General features: G+C 39.9%; 1 long non-coding RNA gene across 2 annotated transcripts in view; it reads left to right on the top strand.

Annotated features, from left to right (window-relative positions):
• Positions 1-19364, top strand: part of LOC116743250 — a 36348-nt gene extending 16984 nt beyond the window's left edge. The window contains exons 5-7 of one of the 2 annotated variants that reach the window (XR_004346710.1): positions 5517-5604; positions 7202-7297; positions 14183-19364. This is a non-coding gene — a long non-coding RNA (uncharacterized LOC116743250). Of the gene's footprint in view, positions 1-5516; positions 5605-7201; positions 7298-9227; positions 9420-14182 lie in introns of those variants that run through there. The other variant, XR_004346709.1, reaches the window with a different exon arrangement.
• Positions 19365-21576: the final 2212 nt, after the last annotated feature.

The raw sequence follows: 21576 nt of genomic DNA, 5'->3' as shown, positions 1-21576 counted from the left end.
TAGTATTATTGCGTGGGGTTTATCCCAAGAATACAGGATTGGTTTTAACATTCAAAAATCAATGAGTATAATTCACCATATTAAACTAAAAAAGAAAAATTGATCATCTTAATAGATGTAGAAGAAAATTTGACAAAACCCAATTTTCATTTCTGCTATTAAAAACTCTCAATAAACTAGGAATGCAAGGATACTTGTTCAACCAGATAAAGGGTATCTACACAAAACCTACTTATAACCTCATACCTACTGATGAAAGACTGCATGCTTTCTAAGATCAGGAACAATACAAGGATTTCTGCTCTTATCACTTTTATTCAGTATTGGAGATTCTGACCAGTACAATCAGGAAAGAAAAGGAATAAAACAATTTCAGATTGGAAAAGAGAAAATAAAACTGACATAATCGTCCATCTATTCCACTTGGTGGAATTGACAAAAAGCTGCCAGAATAAGTGAGTTTAGCAAGATTGTAGGATAGAAGATCAATATATAACCATCATTTATATTTCTACATTCTAGCACCAAATATTAAAAATGGAAGTGCAAAAAATACAGAACATTTACAATAGCATAAAAAATATGAAGTTCTTAGGAATAAATCTGAAAAAGGCATGAAAGACCTGTACACTGAAAACTACAAATAACACTGAGAGGAATTAAAGATGACTTAAATAATTGGAGAGATTTACCTGGCTCATGGGTTCATATTGTTAAGATGTCAGTTCTCCCCAAATTGATCTAAAGGTTCAGTACAGTCCAAATAAAAATTCCAGTAGGCTTAAAAAAAAAAAAAAAAAAAAAGCTGAGAAGCTGATTCTAAAATTTGTATAGAAATGCAAAAGATCTAGAATAGCCAAAACAATTAAGTTTTATTTATTTTTTTGTTTACTTATTTATTGCTTTTAGGTAACTTTTGGAGGCAAAGTAGGACTTAAGGAAGGTAGCATTGGTGACCACCCAGAGGGGTGGGATAGGGAGGGTGGGAGGGAGATGCAAGAGGGAGGAGATACGGGGGTATATGTATATGTATAGCTGATTCACTTTGTTATAAAGCAGAAACTAACACACCATTATAAAGCAATTATACTCCAATAAAGATGTTAAAAAAAAAAAGTAGCATTGGAATCAGACAGATCTGGACTTAAATCCTAGCTCTGCCCACTTACTGTCTACATTATCTTGAAGATATAACTTTACTTGGGCCTCAGTTTTGCCCATCTGTGAAATGGGTTAATAATACCTCAAGAAGCTGTTGTGAATATTAAATGAAATAATAAATATTTGAGCACTTAACACAGTGTCCGACATACAGCATGTACTAAATAAATGTTCCATTGCTAGCTACTATGAAGATACTTCTACATAAATGTAGGAATCCAAAGCCATATTGGATTAGATAATGGTAAGATGCTGAATATATTTTATGATATAATCTTCTGTTTACAGAAATCGTACCACAAAAACCCTTAGTTCAGGGAGGGTCAAACTTGATCCTTTGCTATTTAAAGAAACATGTAGGGTAGCACATTCTAAAATTGAACCTTCTTTAAAAGTGCTTTTTAATTTAGTTCCATAGCCAAGATTTGCTTTGGGGATGGAAATTTATGTTGGTCTGACAGTTTTACATTAAAACAAGCCCCACATTTAAGGGCTAAATAGTTTGGATGACTTGCATTAATGTACCTTTTATACTTTTTGAAGCCATAGCCTTTATACGGGAGTGCCATAGACTTTATATGGGAGTACCATAGTCAAAGAAAAGTTTTAGGTATTTATTTTGTGTGTTTTATCTTAAGGCACATAATTTGTTTAAGCTGGCTAGGAGGACATTCAATTAAAAATTCAGAACATTGAGTGAGATAATCCAGAGAAACAAAGTCTTTTAATTTTATTCATTCAGCTTGTTATTCTCACCCACTAAGGGGTCAGCTAACATGAAGAGATAATGTTTAATAAAGGACAGCTTTGTCTGACCTGAAGGAGAGAGTTCCAAAGCTAGATTACCTCTTTTGAAATTGCTTTGAAATTGCTTTCCTCATCTTACAATCAAAGTTCATATGCAGCCATTTGATGTTGTTTATTGCATTCCCTTTTTAGCCCATAGGGTTTCAATCTATTTCTATATAATGATGACTTTCATATGTCATCAGTAGCTTATTGAAAAAGCTTGAGTCCTCTGTCTTCTAGTGATATCCCACTTAGATCTGACATTAAGTTCATTTTTTTCCTTCAAGCTATTTTTTCCAAATTTCGTGGCTATTATCGGTGACAACACAAATTTTGGGACCTTCAAACTTAAAAATCTTAGGTTCATTTCCTTCTTTCCCTCCCATAGGTAAACAGTTGCTAAACTTGTTACTTCTTATAGCTACTTCTCTACAGTGGTACTTGATATATCCCTTTTCATTTTTAAAATTGCCCATTTAATCCAAGCTCTTAAATGTCAAGTTTGTATTGTAGCCTCTTGTATTGTATTGTATAGAATTATATTGCAGCCTCTTGGTATTCTCCCTAGCCCCCATCCTATCTTATCCCTTTCCCCACTAGTCTACACAAAACATAAAATACTTTCCATCAAACACTCTGTAGAGAAGTATTGCTCGGTGAATACAGAAAACCTGATTAAGTAGAAAAAAGGAATTTAACTGGAATCTCCCTTCCTTTCAGTGATTCTACTTGAAAGGAACGGAGGAGAGCAGAACCTTCAGGTATTGAATCACGACTTTGACAAATACCACATGGGAGACGTGGCTGGCAAGAGACTGATAATATACGATAGAAACCATTGGAAAGATAAAAGGAGCCATAAAATTCAACTTCTGCTAGCCATTCTTTCCCTTTTTGCTCTCCATACACCTCAGCTGGGAATCTTTATATGTGCAGTATTTATTTGGCTTGTGTTATCCTGGTCATTATAAAGTTATCTAGGAGGCTAAGAGAGCTGACCAACTGAGAAAGGAAAGCAGTCTGTTCTGACAGTGACGACAAAAGGAGTTCAAGTCATACCAAACATCTTTCTCTCATTTAGAAACATCCTAGTATTTAAGACCTAGTATTTCATTTCTCTCTACTCCCATATTTGTGTTCTCTGTTCTAATCGTGTCTGTGAGATGACGTGCCTATTCCTGCTCTGCAGTAGTTCTGTATATTGTTGCATCTCTAGTGCCTCGAACAGTGCCTAGCACATAGCACATAGGAAGCACTCAGTAAATATTTGATGAATGAATGAATGGTTATCTTTTCTCTCTGGCAATCCAAACCCATTGCCACTTTCAAAAAATCCACATGAGATTTTCCGATTCCACTAAACTTCTGTCCATATCAATCTAGTTTTAAATCACTTCATTTTGCACATCCCCTTAGCAATTATTTGTAGTTTGTACTTGATTAATATACTCTTATTATGTTACTTTTCACATATTCCTATATCTTTTCTATATATGTTGTATTTTCAACTAAAAGATAATGCCTCAAGTGTTAAATACTGTATGTGCTGTTCAACAATGCCTCATGTGCTGCAGAAAGATAGACCCTCAATAGATGGGCAGGCTACCTACCTCCTTTTGAAACATATTCTCTGGATCAGTGTGATCTGCCTTGAAAGGGAGTTTAGATACATAGGTTCTGTTTTTTTGTATTTCACTCATATATTGTGTGACTTTGAGCAAATTCATTCCTTCAGTGTTCAGTTTAAGAACAAATTAAGAAAAGAAACAGTTTCCTAAAGAAAAACATTTTAGAGTTCCAGAAGCATTTGTATGTTGGTAACATTTCTCCAGAAATAGTTAATGTAATATACAAGTCTGGACTGGTCAATTTTAATCTTTCCTTGGAATTTCCATAGAAAAGTCCATGTAGCAGAGACACTGAAATAATGTTATATAGAAAATATTAACTATAGAAAGAACCATAGCTTCTTCATAGAGAAGAACCAGAGATAATATCCTGGATTTTTGCAGTACTTAAGCTACTCCTTAGTCGTCTCACAAAGGAATTTAGTGCAGAGGAACACATTCAAGGAATTACTGAGGTTCAGAATAAGACTGTACAAAGTGTAAGAGTGTTTTCTATAATAGTTTCTATAATAGTTTTCAAATAGTTAAATTAAGAGTCATTCATTCTCTGGCCTCTTTCTCCATCTACACTGTCTTCTGGCAACAATAAAGTACACCCTATACATGAAAGCAATTTCTAACAATGCCAAATCAACAGCAGTTTCTAGGTCATTTCCATTCCTTCCTCCATGAAAATGTACAACATTTAGGTTATTCCATGTATTTCCCGCATGCCCCAAAATTGTTAGGTTGCCAGAGAAAACTGATCAGGTAATGAATTACTGTTTGCCTTCAGGTAGTCATTCTAAGTACATACAAAATCATACATTAACATGAAAATATGAGGGGAAGAAAAACATCAAACCACAGAATTCAGTTTTAGTTTTACTGACATTTATATACCACACTTCCTGTTTATGATTTCAAAAGTGCAGCCATGCAGTGCTTCTATTAAAAACTGAGTAATTGGGAACACTTTTGAGGATTAAAATGGCAACTTACTCAAAGGAAACCCCCCCCCACTAAATTTACTGTTTGTGGAATTGTTACCTTTGTTGTGTAAAAAGTTGAATATTTTTCGAACATCATTTACTAATAGTGTAATTAAAAGGGAACTTGATGGCCTTGTGCCTTTAAAACAAGCAGCCCAGTCAAGAGTCTTAGTTCTGAATTTGACTAGTTGATGGGATAGGGAAACCAAGCCAACGCCCTTCTAATCTATATCTATCTATATCTATATATCTATAAAGGTAATTGTTGCAAACATTTGCTTCTTCCCCCTCATTTTGAGATTTCAGTTGACTGTTGTTATGCATTAACAATTAGTTCTGGCTGAAGGAGGGAAAGGGTAGAAGTGAATACAATTCTTAAATGAAAGGTCCTTTCTTTCACTACTAATTTATTCTATTTGAAGCATAATTGTGTGAGTTAATTTAATTTTGGTGATCACTTCAGAATGTGTGTGTGTGTATATGTGTGTGTGTGTGTGTGTGTGTGTGTGTGTGGAGAGAGAGCACCCAAGTGAGCAGTGGCTGCTAGTTAGACATCAAAATCCATGTTCTCACTTCTTGGCCATACAGATAAGCTTATTCCCAGCCTCCCCTGCAGTTAGCTGTGGACATGTGACTTAAGTAGCTGTGGACATATGACTTAAGTTACAGCCAATGGAATGAAAATGGAAGTTATATGTACTACTTTGAGTCCCCGCCCCTAAAAACTCCCCTTCCTACGGGCTGAAAGAGAAAAGACGCCCAGGGCTGAAAGAGAAAAGACGCCCAGGGAGATATTGGAACTTTGGTACTGAAAGCTTAGGTACAGAAAGACCTTGAAAACTAAGTACTGAAGTACTTGTTTATTTTAGCAAGAAACAAACTTGAGCCATCATACATTTTGGGGTTGATCTGTTAATGACAATTAGCTTACCGTAATTAATTCAATGTACAAAACTTATATTTGCAGTGTCCTCTGATGTACAACTCCAGTGGGCAACATTTACATTGTAATGTATGTAAATGACATTTCCTGAAGCACCATTAAGAGGCTACAGGTATGTATACATATGGATATATATAAATGTTCCCCCCAGGGGTTGTGTAGCATTGTAGCTCTGCCAAACCGACTCCAACTTCTCTCTTGGGTTTTATTTTGTAGGAGCATCCATTTGTGTAAAGGCACTTTCCTTTCGTGTTTGTGGTAATAAATTAAGGTGGAATGGATCATTCAACAAGAATCTTAAGGGGAAAATGTATACTTATGAACCACATCAGACCTCTTTGTTAGATTTGTTCAACTGTGTTAGCTACAGACTCTTCTTATAACCTATTACCCTCTGGCATGCATTAGGCCAACAGAGAGTGTTAGCAGCGCCCTTCCCCTCTGCCCGCCAAGCTTACTGTTGTGAGTCATAAAAACTTTTCTGGGCTTCATTTTCCTTTTCTGCAAAATGAGAGCTGGATTATATGACCCCAAAGATCCCTTCACTAAAATTCTACTATCTATGACTGCAAAGTCCATAGCTATTCATAGAAATAATTGTTAATGTGAATGTTCCTTTAGATTCCAAATTGATACTGTATAGGTGCTTAAAAGTAACTTGAAGCTATAAAAAAGATGTTTAACTTGCACCAGTTCACAAAGAGGCACAACAGAGGTTCTACTTTTTTCCCAAACAAAAACTATTAAATTGAAAAGATTTTTAACTCACTCAGGATAGTTTTTAGAGTAGTTATAAAGCACTATGTCACCTCTCTGATTTCTTTACTCAGTTGGTGAACTATCACACCAATGCAGAATTTGACATTTATTAAAACAATATACTTGGGCTTCCCTGATGGCGCAGTGGTTGAGGGTCCGCCTGCCGATGCAGGGGACACGGGTTCATGCCCCTGTCCAGGAAGATCCCACATGCCGCGGAGCGGCTGGGCCCGTGAGCCATGGCCGCTGAGCCTGCGCGCCCGGAGCCTGTGCTCCGCAACGGGAGAGGCCACAACAGTGAGAGGCCCGCGTACCGCAAAAACAAAACAAAACAAAACAAAAAAAACAGGAATCAATCTTATTCTTTCCAACGTCTGTAGCCTTCCTCATGCCATTTTCTTCCCACCCCCAGTATAAATAAGAGCATAATGGAAGAAAGGTTTTAAGGAGAGATGCACAGACAGTGAATTTTAAAACTTGAAGGGATTTCAGAGATCATTTAGTCAAAATTCATCGTTTTGCAAAGGAAGCTAACACTGGAAAATTAAATGTCTCACTTAAGGTCTCGATATCACCATTGCTACTTGCCAAAACCTGGGTTTCCTTGATCCCCAAATCTGGCACATTTTACCTTCTACTGTAACATGCTTCATCTGAGGTTGGGTCAGACCAGATTAGAGAGAGTACTTTTGGAGAGGGTGGGTACAGGGCACAATGGTAATGGAATGGCAATGATCAGAGTCATAAAATATCTGTGGAGATCATCTATTTCCTAATAATTCTAAATCTTTAACTTTTTTCTTACTCAGTACTGCTTTAAAAATTCTTGGGGGAGAACTCAGATCACTTCTTTGTCTCACATAAATAACACTAAGTAATAAAAGTGACTAGATTACAACTTATGACTTTTACTTATTTGTTCATTTACTTTTGTCTGTCTCTTCCACTAGAATGTATCTTCCAGGAGGGCAGGCCTATATCTTTTTGCTTACTCCAGCTCCCGTCTAGCAAGTGTTTGACACATAAAAGATGTTCAGTAAGTACTGGTGAGTGAATTATTAAATCATAACTACTACAAAGCAGTAATCTTATTTGCTTTGGCTCTATTTCTTCTGGAGGTTTTCCCAAGTTTTGTGATTCCATCACCATTCTAAATTAATTTTAGAATTGGGTGAACGTGCTCTATTCTTCATATGCTCTGAAGTTCAGTCTAGCACAATTGAACTGTTCTATAATATTAATTTTGGTACTCTTAAACTCTTGTGCCAAATTTGCTAAATTTGGGAATGACCTTGATCTGTAATTTTATTTAGGTTTTTATCCACAGATGAATGTGTAATTCACCACCATGAATTAGTGGTGTGCATGTGAAATTAAACTGATGGTGAGTCAGGAGGCAACACTGTTGGGTAAGCAAATTTGGAAATAGGAAAAAAGAGATGGTAAACCTTGAAAAATAGAAATATTAGGCTGAAATAAGTATACATTTAAACTTGTATCTCTAAGTTTCAAGCCTGATAAAAAGAAGTAACTAATATTTTGAAGAGTGGATTTTTCCTTAAAGGTAAGATATTAAAATAAAAACAAAGCAAAACAAAAACACTGAGCCTAAATTTAAACATTAATCTCAATTTTAAAAGGTAGGCCTCATACCTTTTTCTCCTTAGGTTTATTTTCAATATAAATATATGTAGAGAATTAAAAGAGATATATATTTTTTTAACAGCAAAATTTTTACCAGATGAAGAAGCTTAAAAATGTTGGCCTTGTAGTCTATTTCTAGGAATTCATCCTAATTTAGGAAATAATCTGAAATGCGAAAATAGATTTATGCATAAAAAGTTCATAGCAACATTATTTATAAGAAAGTAAGGAAAATAGCTTAAATGACCACTTAAGGAAACACTACTCCACACAAGGATCATTAATGCAGCCACTGAAAATGTTTTTAAAGAGTTTTAAATAACTTGAGGAAACATTTCTGATAAATTGTTATGAAAAACAGACAGTGTGCTCAAGCAAACAGTTTAAACTTCATAAGCTTAAAAAACTGCGTGGAAATATGTCAACCAATAGTCAGTTAACTCTAAATAAAGGAATTATTGGGTTTTTTTTTCTTGCTGTCTCTTTAAAAAGTATTTTTTCTTTATTTTATTTAAACATATTTTCAAATTTTTCTTCACTTACATGTACTACTTTTATAATCAGAAAAAGAAACCTATTACTTGGCGTAGATGTGTTTATGTCCCAATGATGTGTTTTCAGTATCATCACGAGTATAAATATTGTTGCCCAAAAGAAAAGTTTGATATTGATTTAAATCCAAACAATGGAGTTTCCAAAACAAACACTGGTACATATCCTATAACTTGTAAAATTATAGTGGTTTAATATAATTTATTAATTATTTCGACATAGCAGACTCTTAGTATGTTCGTTGATGATGAGATGGTTAGAGAAGGGATACTCAATTAATTTACCAAGTTCCTTGAATCTGTCAGTTAGCAACTCTCCCACCAAGAGATTAATGATATAGTCCTATGTTAAAAAGTTGTCCATAAAAATCTCCCTTAGTTTGTGTGGTACACTTTTGCAAACTATTATTTTGTACTTCAAAAAGAGTGTCTTAAGTGCTAATTTTTTACAGACACAAAAGGGAGAAAAATTGATTCTTACCTTGTTTATGTTGGCCAGCTGTGAGCTTCAAATAAGATTCTGTGATCTGTAAACCACCAGTAAAAAAGGTTTCTTGTGGAAATAACTGGCAACAATACTTACCTTGTAAGGTTGTTATGTTTTAGAAATCATGTATGTAAAGTACCCAGCATAGTACATGGCACCTAGACATTCAGTAAATGGTGGCTGTTATAATAATACAATATATAATATTACTATGACATTATCTGTTATATATATAGGTTGAGTTGAAAAAATATGAAGTGCAGTCTATTTAAAAACATTATTCTACACTTTCAGATAAAAATGGGGAGTGAAGGCTGATCACAAAATTTTCCTGCCCTAATACTTTACAAAATAGTTTGCGCGAAAAAAAGAACAGTAAAAACTCCTTTAAAAACCTTACCAGGGACTTCCCCAGTGGCGCAGTGGTTAGGAATCTGCCTGCCAATGCAGGGGACACAGGTTTCAGCCCTGGTCCGGGAAGATCCCACACGCTGCGGAACAACTAAGCCTGTGGAACTACTGAGCCTGTGCTCTGGAGCCCGCGAGCCACAACTGCTGAGCCTGAGCCTGAGTGCCACACTACTGAGGCCCGTGCGCCTAGAGCCCGTGCTCCGCAACAAGAGAAGCCACCGCAATGAGAAGCTTGCGCACCGCAACAAAGAGTACCCCCCCGCTCGCAGTAACGAGAGAAAGCCCGCGCACAGCAACAAAGACCCAAGGCAGCCAAAAATAATTAAATAAATTTATTAAAAAATTACCAGAAGCAGCGAGAAAAAAGAAAAGTCTGCAACCTAAGCCAATGAAGGCCAAAATAATACTATTATTCCAAAATAAATAAATAAATAAATTTGGATCAGCAAGAAATGAAATAAGCATGGCTGGAAATCAAATTCTCACCAAAAGAAAAGACTGGCAATCCCAGCACATTCCCTAGTCAATTCATCAAGATGATTATGCCTTGTCTCCTCTCTCCTAAATCTCCCACATTTCCCTGCTCCTCACTTCGAACATTTTATTGATAAATAGAAGCTATCACAAGAGAAACTCCTTTTCCCCACGTTATACCTATCAACCTGACTTCATCTGTACTCTTCCTTTATAAAGGGTCAACTCTCCCTGCTCTTATCTAAGGCAAGCCCCTCTACTTGTACCCTGGATCCCATCTTGTATAGTCAAGGATTGTGCTCCTGTGATTACCCCCTCCATTTCCTGCATCCTCAGTTTCTCTCTCTTTACTGGATTATTCCAATCAGTAAACATACTGTAGTATTTCCTTCTAAAAATACCATCACCCTAGACCTCATATCCTCCTCCACTTACTTGGTGAGTAGGAGCCCATTTTTTCTGCTCCCTTTTATAACAAACTTTTTTTTGCGGTACGCGGGCCTCTCACTGTTGTGGCCTCTCCTGTTGCGGAGCGCAGGCTCCGGACGCGCAGGCTCCGCGGCCATGGCTCACGGGCCCAGCCGCTCGGCGGCATGTGGGATCTTCCCGGACCGGGGCACGAACCCGTGTCCCCTGCATCGGCAGGCGGACTCTCAACCACTGCGCCACCAGGGAAGCCCCTGTAACAAACTTTTAAAAGGTTGTCTGTACTTGGCAGTTTCTACTTCCTCACCATACATCATCTCTTTAGTCCATTCCAATTAGGATTATTGTCTCCATAGCTCCACCTAAACTGCTCTTGTTGAGATCATCAGTTACCTTCTTGCCAGATCATTTTCCTTTTCCCAAATGTTTGGGACTCCCAGGCATATTCCTCACCCTTTTTTTTCTTCACCATAATATTAATTTTCCCCTCAGTCATCTTATCCAATTTTTCTGATTTTAAATATTGTCTGTGTTCTTAGGACTCCTGAAATTTGTATTCTATCCCTAATACCTTTGTCGAGCTCCGAACCCATATCTACCAACTCCACTCAGATGTCTAATAAGGACGCAAAGTTAACTCATTCAAAACAAACATATTGGTTTTCTTCTCCCTCTCAATTTACTTCTCCCCATGTTTTCCCCACGTCAACAAGTGGCATTATTTTCATCCAGTTGCTCAAGACAAAAACCTAGAAGTCATCCTTAATTCCTCTTTGTGCCAGTTATTAGGCTGTTATCTCTTAGCAATAAACCATTCCATAATCTGTGATGCTGGGACTGGGACTCTGCAAGCTACATTTCTATACTTTGCCAGCTGAATCCTTGCTACAGTCAGTAAGCAACGTTAGAAAAAAAAAGACTAAAAGTCAGGAAGAGGGAAAAAGAACTTGCTCCTCCTTGTTGGCTTTCTGCACCTGCCAGCATTGCCCCAGTTATGGACCTTCACCCTCACAGCAGTAGTTAGCCCCAAATTTCAACTATTTTCCACTTTCCTAGAACCAGCCCCAGCATACCTCTCAGAGGCACCAGCAGCCAGTGGGCAGCACCCCCTGCCCCAGGTCAGGGTTCCAACTCTGCTGGGTCTCCCCTCCTAGCCCCGGGGTTCTAGTAACTTCAGGTCTTCCCAAGTTTATCCAGGACTAGGTTAGTTCCTGAAGTTATTATATTATCTTAGTGCTCCCCTTTTCCTTTTTCAGTTAGACAACACCTGTCTGACCAATTCTTTATACTCAATTTATTGCTGTTGAAATACTTAGCAGCAGCCAGAGTGACTCCTCTAAAGCATATGTCATCTCCTTGCTCCTCATCACAGTTGGAACAAAATTCAGCCTCCTCTTTCGGGCCTTCAGCCCCTTTTGTGACCCGGCCTATCCAACTTTCTAGTCTCACCTCTTACCAGTTTCTGATTACTCATTCAGCTCTAATCATTCTGTCTTGAACACACCACTTTTCCACTGCAGGGCCTTTGTACTTGCTCTTCTCTACATCTGGATTGCCCAGGTCTTTGCCTGTCTCACAGCCTCATTCCATTCATGTTTATTCTCAAATGTCATCTCGGAGAGGCCTACTCTCACTGCATTATCTAAAATGCACAATTCCCCCCCACCTCCATTTCCTTACCTGGGTTTCTTATTCTCACTACCTGACTTTGTTATGGTATTTCTCCCTCCCCTATTCTCAAGTAAAAAGCTTCATAGCTTCACATAAAGGAAGGGATGTGATCTTATTTATCCCTGGTGCTGGCACTCAATAAATTCCAGTTGACAATTGAGTTTAATAAGTGAATGCAGAAGAAAAGTGGACCAAAGTAATTGCAAACAAGGTAATATGCAAGTGAGACAAAGACAACATGATATAGCCTAATTCAACTCCCTGAGTACATAATGCAACAAATGAATCAGAAAAAGCACTTAAAGATGTAACAGAAGAGAATTTCCACAAAATCATGAAGAACTGAATCTGCAGAATAAAATGTTCCAAGAAAAATGGACATATACTATTCATATCAAGGCATATACTGGTTAAGCTATTAGCCATGAAGAATGAAGGAAAAAATTCAGACCTCCAGGCCGAAAACTAACTTATCAGAGGGCGGAAATCATGCTGGCCTTAGACTTCCTCTAAGCAATATTCAAAGCCAGAAAACAAAGGAAAAATGTTTGCAGTCTTAAGGCAAAGCCAGCATGACCCCAAACTATGATATATAAGTAAGTGACATTCAGAAATTGATGAAAAAGGCAAACATAACATCCACGAATTCATGTTAAAAAAAAAAAACTACTTAGTGAGGAGCAGATAGCTAAGTGATGAATCAAAATTAATAAGTAGGAATTGAGAACTGAGGTGTATTGCGACCACTGGATTTTAAAATAGAGATCAAGACCAAATGACCAAAGGAATTAAGGTTACAAAACAGGAACATTAAAACCTTCACTTTAAAAAATAATGACATAAATAAAAATATATCTTTTTCATGGCAGAGTCAACTTGCATTTCTAAATTGGAAACATACAGATAAAAAAATCTCCAAACTCTTAATTTTTTAAACTTTGGATATTTTAGGACATAAGATCTCTTGTGGCAAAGAAACATTTTTCTAGAGTTCAGCAATTCCTTCAGCTTATCTTACTACTACCAAATTCAAATAATTTTAACACTTTAAAAATTTTTAAAGTATGCACATTCTCATCTTAAATAGGATTAACTTATTTGTATAAGTGCATAGAAATATGCCTACCACAATGGTCACTTAATATTGATGGTAAAATCTGGGATCTGAGGAGATTTAAAAACCTTCCTGTAACTTTCTATATTGTTTGAATTATTTATAAATGAACATGTATTGTTTTTATGAAACCAATAAAAACACTATCCTTAAAATACTATTATATACAACAGTGTGAATATACTTAATACTACTGAACTGTACGTTTTAAAATTATTAAGATGGCAAAGGGCTTCCCTGGTGGCGTAGTGGTTGAGAGTCCGCCTGCCGATGCAGGGGACACGGGTTCGTGCCCCGGTCCGGGAAGATCCCACATGCCACCGAGCGGCTGGGCCCGTGAGCCATGGCCGCTGAGCCTGCGCGTCCGGAGCATGTGCCCCACAACGGGAGAGGCCACAACAGTGAGAGGCCTGCATACGGCAAAAAAAAAAAAAAAAAGGTGGTAAAGTTTGTTATGTGTTTTTTTACCACAATTAAAAATAAAAAATACTATTATAAAAGTTATGATATAGGTCCAGCCATTATGGCTTTACAGATGGATTTTGACTATCCCAAATTCTCCTCAAATCAATTTTTTCCACCATAGATTACCCCTCAAATTATACCCTTCACATAATACTCTGTACTTGCTTATACCTTATCTAATTTAATTTTAGAAACAGAGACCATTCACTGGCAGACATTGTTATAAGTATGCAAAATGAAAAGATGCATGTAAAAAGTAACTAATATGTTGTATTACTCTATTAAATATCTTAGTGTTATGAAAATGTAAATATATGTCATTTGATTTACATATTTTGGTGGAAATCTTTTAATGATTTTTTTTCTGATTGTTAAAATATGTGCCCATTTTAGAAAATATGAAAGAGAAGGTAAAAACCACCATAATTACATATTTTGGTATATTTTCTCTCCCAACCCTTGAGGAGAAACAGTTTTATAACCTAAAAGATTTATCTGTACATTAAATTAAATATTAGTGTTTCTCTGTGGCATTAAGTATTTTTAGTGGTTGCAAAAATTCTATTAGATTGATGTACCATGGTTTATTTAATCACTCCTTTACTACTGAATATTCAGATTGTCTCCTCTCTATAGGTGCTGTAATGATCATATATAAATCTTTGACTTCATGTCTAATTTTTTTTAGGATTGGTTCCTGGAAGTGGAACTACTATTATCAAAGATTTGGACACTTTTGACTCCAGACAAGTAATATAGTAATAGTAAATTTCGTTGCATTCTTAGCAACACTACCTGTTAGCACTTCTTTTCTTTTTTTCTTTTTTTAACATCTCTATTGGAGTATAATTGCTTTACAGTGTTGTGTTTCTGCTGTATAACAGAGTGAACCAGCTGTATTTATACATATATTCCCATGTCCCCTCCCTCTTGGGTCTCCCTCCCACCCTCCCTATGCCACCCCTCTAGGTGGTCACGAAGCACGGAGCTGATCTCCCTGTTCTATGTGGCTGCTTCCCACTAGCTATCTATTTTACATTTGGTAGTATATACATGTCAATGTTACTCTCTCACTTCGTCCCAGCTTACCCTTCCCCCTCCCCATGTCCTCAGGTCTATTCTCTACATCTGAGTCTTTATTTCTGTCCTGCCCACAGTTTCTTCAGAACAACTTTTATTTTTCAGATTCCATATATATGGGTTAGCATACGGTATTTGTTTTTCTCTTTCTGACTTACTTCACTCTTTATGACAGACTCTACATCCATCCACCTCAATACAAATAACTCAATTTCGGTTCTTCTTATGGCTAATATTCCATTGTATATATGTGCCACATCTTCTTTATCCATTCATCTGTCGATGGACACTTAGGTTGTTTCCATGTCCTGGCTATTATAAATAGTGCTGCAATGAACATTGTGGTACATGACTGTTTTTGAATTATGGTTTTCTCAGGGTATGTGCCAGTAGTGGGATTGCTCGGTCATATGGTAGTTCTATTTTTAGTTTTTTAAGGAACCTCCATACTGTTCTCCATAGTGGCTGTATCAATTTACATTCCCACCAACAGTGCAAGAGGGTTGCCTTTTCTCCACACTCTCTCCAGCATTCATTGTTTCTGGATTTTTTGATGATGGCCATTCTGACTGGTGTGAGGTGATACGCCATTGTAGTTTTGATTTGCATTTCTCTAGTGATTAGTGATGTTGAGCATCCTTTCATGTTAGCACTTATTTTCAATCTCTGTCAATCTGATGGGAAGACTTTCTGTAATTTAGTTTGATAAAGTTGCATTTTTGCTGATCCACTCAATAACTTTACTATTTCAAGGACTTATAATTCTTTGTCTTCTCCATGATGCTTAACAGAGCCTTGCTAAGATACAGAAGAAATGTATTTTTTTATTGGCTTTGGCAGCATTTCTTTTAAAGTACATTATATCTTGAACACATAGAAAGGTGAAGAAAGATAACATCAAAAAGGATCCAAATTATTTTACTTAATAAAAAGTAAGACTGTATTCAATTCTTAATGTAGTCATAGAGCATTATTACCATCAGCCAGCAATATCATATTTTATTTATTGAAATCATATTGAATTTATTGCATAATGTGCCATTTTTACTACAGCACTTTTCAAAATGCTTCAAAATGCTTAGTCTATAAGGTTAAGAAAAACATTCACTAGATAACTACTTTGAAATAATTTCCTCGATTCTGCCTTCATTCAAGAGGCCTAAAAACAGACTGGCCCACTTCCAACTTTCATGTTATCTTTGCTATGAAGTCATTCTATAGATAGGTTAATAAGCATTCTGGCATACAAAAAAATAGTTTCTGTAAAACTATATTGCATAGTTTGGCTGGGGTTGTTCCTCCTTCAGAACTGCATTACGTAATTTTAAAGTATTTACTTAAGCTCCTTTGGGCTGCCTCCATGGTAGCTATGAAGTCACTGAGAATTAGGAACAGTTTGGGGCCTGATAACAAAGTCTATTAGTTTAATGCGAACACTTTGTCAATTTTTTTTATCACTGCCATATAAGGAACTTTAAAAACAAGGATATTAATTCATTTTATTTTTTTAAAAAGTTTGCTACTTCAAAAATCATTAAGAAATACACACACAAAAAAAAGGTTCATAAATGTACATTTGCTTATTACCTAAATGTACTTATTTTAAAACCCGTACTCTATAGCATGAATTCACAGTGTGATTTTGACTTATAAATAATTATGCAAAATTACCAAAATGTATAGAGCACAGCCTTTAGGAGAGTATGAATTATTAAAATGGCCTAAGCACTATTTCTATCTGTAAGTCATGAAGTTTTCTATGAGAACATCAAAGATATATAAATTATAATAATATCAGCTTTGGGAGAATTTAAAAAGATACTAGGCTATAAGATTATTTTATCTTGATTACACAGAGAAAGGGAGTATCTTCAGTTCCTTAGAGAGAGAACTCTTGAGCTCCTTTACCAACTAAATAAGAATGTGTCATGCAATGTGCGTTGTACAAGTGGGAGAAGAGTCATTCAGATTTTGTATGTTAATCAAGTGTTATATCACCTCAAGGAAACATGCAAATTCTTATAAAATACCTAAAATCTCAACCATCACTTTAGAATTACTGAGTTTTATGAACCAACAAGCCCAAGTAAAGTCAAGATCCTGACATTTGGGATTTCCCTGGTGGCACAGTGGTTAAGAATCTGCCTGCCAATGCAGGGGACACAGGTTCGAGCCCTGGTCTGGGAAGATCCCATGTGCTGCAGAGCAACTAAACCTGTGCACCACAACTACTGAGCCTGTGCTCTAGAGCCCACGAGCCACAACTACTGAGCCCACGTGCCACAACTACTGAGCCCACGTGCTGCAACTACTGAAGCCCATGCTCCTAGAGCCCATGCTCCGCAATGAGAAGCCACCACGATGAGAAACCTGCGTGCCGCAACGAAGAGTAGCCCCCCACTCACCGCAAATAGAGAAAGCCCGCGCGCAACAACAAAGACCCAACACAGCCAAAAAAAAAAAAAAGATCCCGACATCTAAAAACATGTAACCCTTTAAATGTCATTTTATTTTAATTATGTAACATGAGTTTATTATAAAATTACTTATAGGAATAATCTTGATAGCATTTTGTTTTTTAACTTTGAAGTCATTGATGGCCTTGCCAATGATCTAGTGAGGTCCAAAGTCAGGGACAATTCAAGGAGGGAATGGAAAAACTTTTAGGACCTGATTATCTCCTTGAAGGTGCAGCCACTGTGCATGTCCTACCTAGCTTGGGAGAGAGAGAAGTGTCTGTGTACAGGAGGCCTGACCTGGAGGGGAGGGGATGGTCATGAGGGAGAAAAATGGGGGACAATTATGAGACTGCCCATTCAGATTGGCTCTCGATTTGCTTTGCTGTAATGATGAAATGTTTGGGTTTTTATATTTCATTCTAATATCAAAAAGAGGATATTGATTTGGTTTCTTATGTTTAAACATTTTTCATATACAATATATTTATACATCTATTTATCTTAAGTTAATATGTGTGGTGATTTTAAACATGTTGCCAATTCTCTTCCCATTAAAAGGTAGAGTCTGATTCTCCTGTCTAGAATTGGTATGGCATTAGTTATTTGCCTCTAGCGAACAGAATGTGGATAGGATGCTCCAGACTTCTACGCTTAGGTCATAAGTGATACAGTTTCACCTGGCTCTCAGTCTTGGGACCCTTGGAGCCCAGAGCCCTGTTGTGAGGAAGCCCACGCCACAAGGAGAGGCCATGTGCAGGTGTTCTGGCTGAAAGTCCTAGCTAAGGTGCCAGCCATACATGAGTACGGATTGCTAGGTGTGGAAGTGAACACGCCTTCGGGTGATGCAAGCCTTCAGCCTATGAGCTGCCCCAGCTGACTCCCAGTGGACGGGAAACAAGCTGTCTGCAGAGCCCTACCCATACTGCATATTCATGAGCAAGTAACGTGTTTTAAACAACTAAGTTTTGGGGGTGGTTTGTTTTGTATTTGAGTCCCTGCTTCCATTAAATCTCTAGCTCAGGTTAGCTGTAACAACTAGGAACACTTTCCCTCCACTTTTCCTTGTTTCCCTAGCCAGACTGAGATCTTAGCACCTCCAGGTACTAATTGTGGATGATTAAGTGTGGTTTTGAAGTGCTGTTAGGAAAAAAACCCACCATTATGGGGACCATTCTAGCCAAAGTCCTTTTCCTTGAAGGCTTAGTGGTTGAGCTGGGGAAAAAGAAAGCTTGACGCCCTCCATCTCTCCTTTTCTTCTTCACTAGGTATCCCTGGTTTTAAAAAAGAGGGGAAAGCAAGATTTAATCTTCTCCTGCCCTCATCTCCCTTCTGAATTCAAATCTTTGGAAAGGTGCTTTCTTTTTCACTGAAAAGGTACACAGCCTTTTCAGTCTTATAAAGGGACCAAACCAGCCACAGCTTTTTATTCCTTATGAAGGAAGCAAAACAGAGTTCCTCCTCCTGAACCCGAGGCCCACGTCTCCTCCCTCCCCAGACCAGAATGGGGATGGATCCCTTGTTCTGGCCCCACCAGCCAGTCACTTTCCCATCCCACCAACTCTTTCAAATTACCTTTCTTGAACCCCTCTTCTCTCTATCCCCACTGCCACTAGGTACACAGCAGTGGTTCTAGTTGATTCTTAGATCACAGGATATTTTATTTTCCATCTTCCAGTCTCCAGGACCCCAACTGGTGTAATCTTTTCAAGGACCTGTAATCTTTTCATACCTGACCATGCATTTCCATTAAAAAAAAAAAATCCTTTCATGGTTCTCCCTTTCCTGCAGGTTTCAATCCAGAGGCCCAATAGTCATTTACTCACAAAGCAGTGTAAACCCTTGAAATTGTATGCAAAATTGTAATAGAAGTCTATAGGTGCATTTTTTTTTTCCTGGAGAGAGACCAGATTGCTTTCCGTAGGTTCTCAAAAGGGTATGTGTTCCCCCAAAAGATAAAGACTTGTAGGTCTCAGGCTAAAGTCCAAACTCCCCAGCATGGACTACATGGGTGTGACCTGGCCATTCTTCCAGCCTCCTTTCTTTCCCTTCTCTTTACCCCTTTCACATCCCACCCATTCTTACTTGGCTGTAGTTGTTCACTACAGGCCTTTGTACATGCTGCTTTGCTTGCTCAGCTTGGGGAAATCCTTTCCTTTCCTCTCTGCTTAGCTGGTCTAACTTTTGCCCATCCAGGAAACTGCCTTCTTTCTTTTAAGAAGCACCTCAGACCATGCTACCTACAAAAAATTGTGCAGGCTAAGCAAGCTGGGTGTGAACTCTTGCCTCCCTGAATCCAGCCTAGCAATTGCTCGCTCTTTTAGCATCTACCTCCAGGATTTACAAACTGGGGTGGGGGGTGGGGGGTGGGAGAAAAGAAGATAAAACGTAAAGTAAAACCTGTAAAACAAGCAGTGACTAATAATTGTGCAGCACTTATACAGAAGAACCCCAGGCTGTAGTGTACATTTTTGTAGTGCTTTCTTGGGAGGGTGAGATTGGGTAGTAAATGTGTAGTTTATAGTTCCCTCAGAGTGTTAATGATAAATACAACACACACCTTCCTGTTAGAGAATATCCTATATGAATTTTCAACATCATCCAGTTTTCCTTTATTTTATGCCCAGCCAACAAATGGTGTTATGTATTTAACAAATACTGAAGTTAATAACAACATAGTTCTGATATTCTGCCATCTACTAGGACTGCTGGGTCATTAATCTGAATTATTTCTCCTTGGTTCACGCACCACCACCCAAAAAAGACGGTCTAACATCATGATGTGTCCTTAAAATTCTCCATCTACCCAGGAAGATGTTCCAACTTTTTGAGATAAACCGTGGACTAAGTCTGCTCGTGAGACCTGCTTTGTCTTACAGCACAGGCTTTAAGTCAACCCCTTACTCTTTCAAAAAGTTAAGTCTTTTAATTGTTGCCTCGAAACGGAGCTCTTTGCCCTTCTTGGGCGGACGGATCTCAACGAAGTGTATTTCCCTGCTGCTAACGCATAAACTTATAAATAGCGCTTACCGCGCTGAGTCACCAAAACCCGGAGTTTCCCCAAATAGCTTATAACGACTGCTGGAATCGAGTCCTCCACAGCGGTGACAGGCTCCTATCACACACCCGCGAAGCTGGACCCTAGGCGGGTCCCCAACCACCCAGCTCCCGGAGAACGCGGGCAAAGCCACCTATTCCCAGCCAGGAGTTGCGTGTCGGACCTTTTGAGCGCTGATGGCGCTCTCGGGACGCGGCCGGACTTGGCCTTGACCGCTCAGGGACCGTCTCCGCCCCCTCGGGAGCTGGGAGCCGCAGGGGGCCGGCACAGGCCTCCGCCCTGCGCCGCCTGCTCACACAATGGGGCGCGTCGGGAGAGGACGGCCTCGGCACCCGCTCTGGTCCCAGGCCCGGGACTATGGGCAGCTGGGGAAGCAGCCAGGAGCTAGGGCGATAACGAAAACCCCCGTCTCCCCTCTGCCCACTCCCACACTTCGAAATGGCTGCGGCCGCTGGTTTGGGGGCTGGAGGAGTAGGGCTGGGGGAGGGAGCGGAAGTGCCACCCCCTGCAGTCAGGGGATAGTGACGTCACCCCTACTGTCGGCCTGTAGCGGGGGCGTCTGCCCGTCACGTGACCCCAGCCCCCCCACTCGCAGCTGAATCCCGCGCGCGCGCGCGCTCCCTCCCCCAACCCCTTCTCCCCAACTTTCGCCCTCCCCGCTCCAGCAAGGCTGTCAACAGCGCCAGCTCCGCCCCCTCCCCCGCGCCCAGTGTAACCGCCACGGCGGCGCGGCGGGCGCTCGCGCTCAGGTCAGGGCTCCTGGAGGAGAGCATGCCTTATGTCCTCACCTAGCCCCCAGTTGACGGCGCGCTGGGTGCGTGGGCACCGGAGCCAGGGTGTGCGGTGGCGTGCGGCGACAGCGCTTCTCCGTTCAGCCCTCCCACAGCAACCGCAGGACGAGGTGGAGACGCCAGGTCCGAGCTCAGAGGGGGCGAGTTGTGCTCAGCAGCCTCCAGGTCCTGGCACGTCTCCGCTGGGGGTCGGCCCCCAGGCGGGAGCGGCAGCAGGGAGCCAGCCGTCGACCCCCTGCCCGGCGGCGCGCGCCTCCGCGGCGCTCCCGCCTCCACTCTCCCTGCCGCCTGGGCGGCGCACGCTACTCCTGGCTTCCTCGCGGGCCGCGGCGCGGCCACAGGCTGTACGACGAGGGGCAGGCGCGGACCATCTCCTTGAGCCCCCTCGGTCACCCCGCCGTGCACTGCTGGGGTTCCAGATTGGGTGGCTGTCACTGCTGCGCCTCGTTCCATTTTTTCCCCCCTCAATTCTCTTCTAAGTAGAGGCTTGGGGGAGGGAAAAGAAAACCCAGTGTAGAAAGGGGCGGTGCGGACTGACCTGTCAACGGCGGAGGAGGAAGACCCCCGGTCGGGGCGAGCTCTCGAGCCCGCGCAGGGACCGGAGCCCTGGGTTCGCGTGGAGCGGCGCGGCGCGGCGGGCAGCAGCTGTGCCTCAGCCAGGTGTCCCCTCTCGGCGGGGCCCGCGCTGCCGCGCCCG

Source organism: Phocoena sinus, chromosome 18 (assembly GCF_008692025.1).
Source record: "Phocoena sinus isolate mPhoSin1 chromosome 18, mPhoSin1.pri, whole genome shotgun sequence".
Taxonomy (NCBI): Eukaryota; Metazoa; Chordata; class Mammalia; order Artiodactyla; family Phocoenidae; genus Phocoena; species Phocoena sinus.
This window is presented reverse-complemented; position numbering and strand designations above follow the sequence as displayed.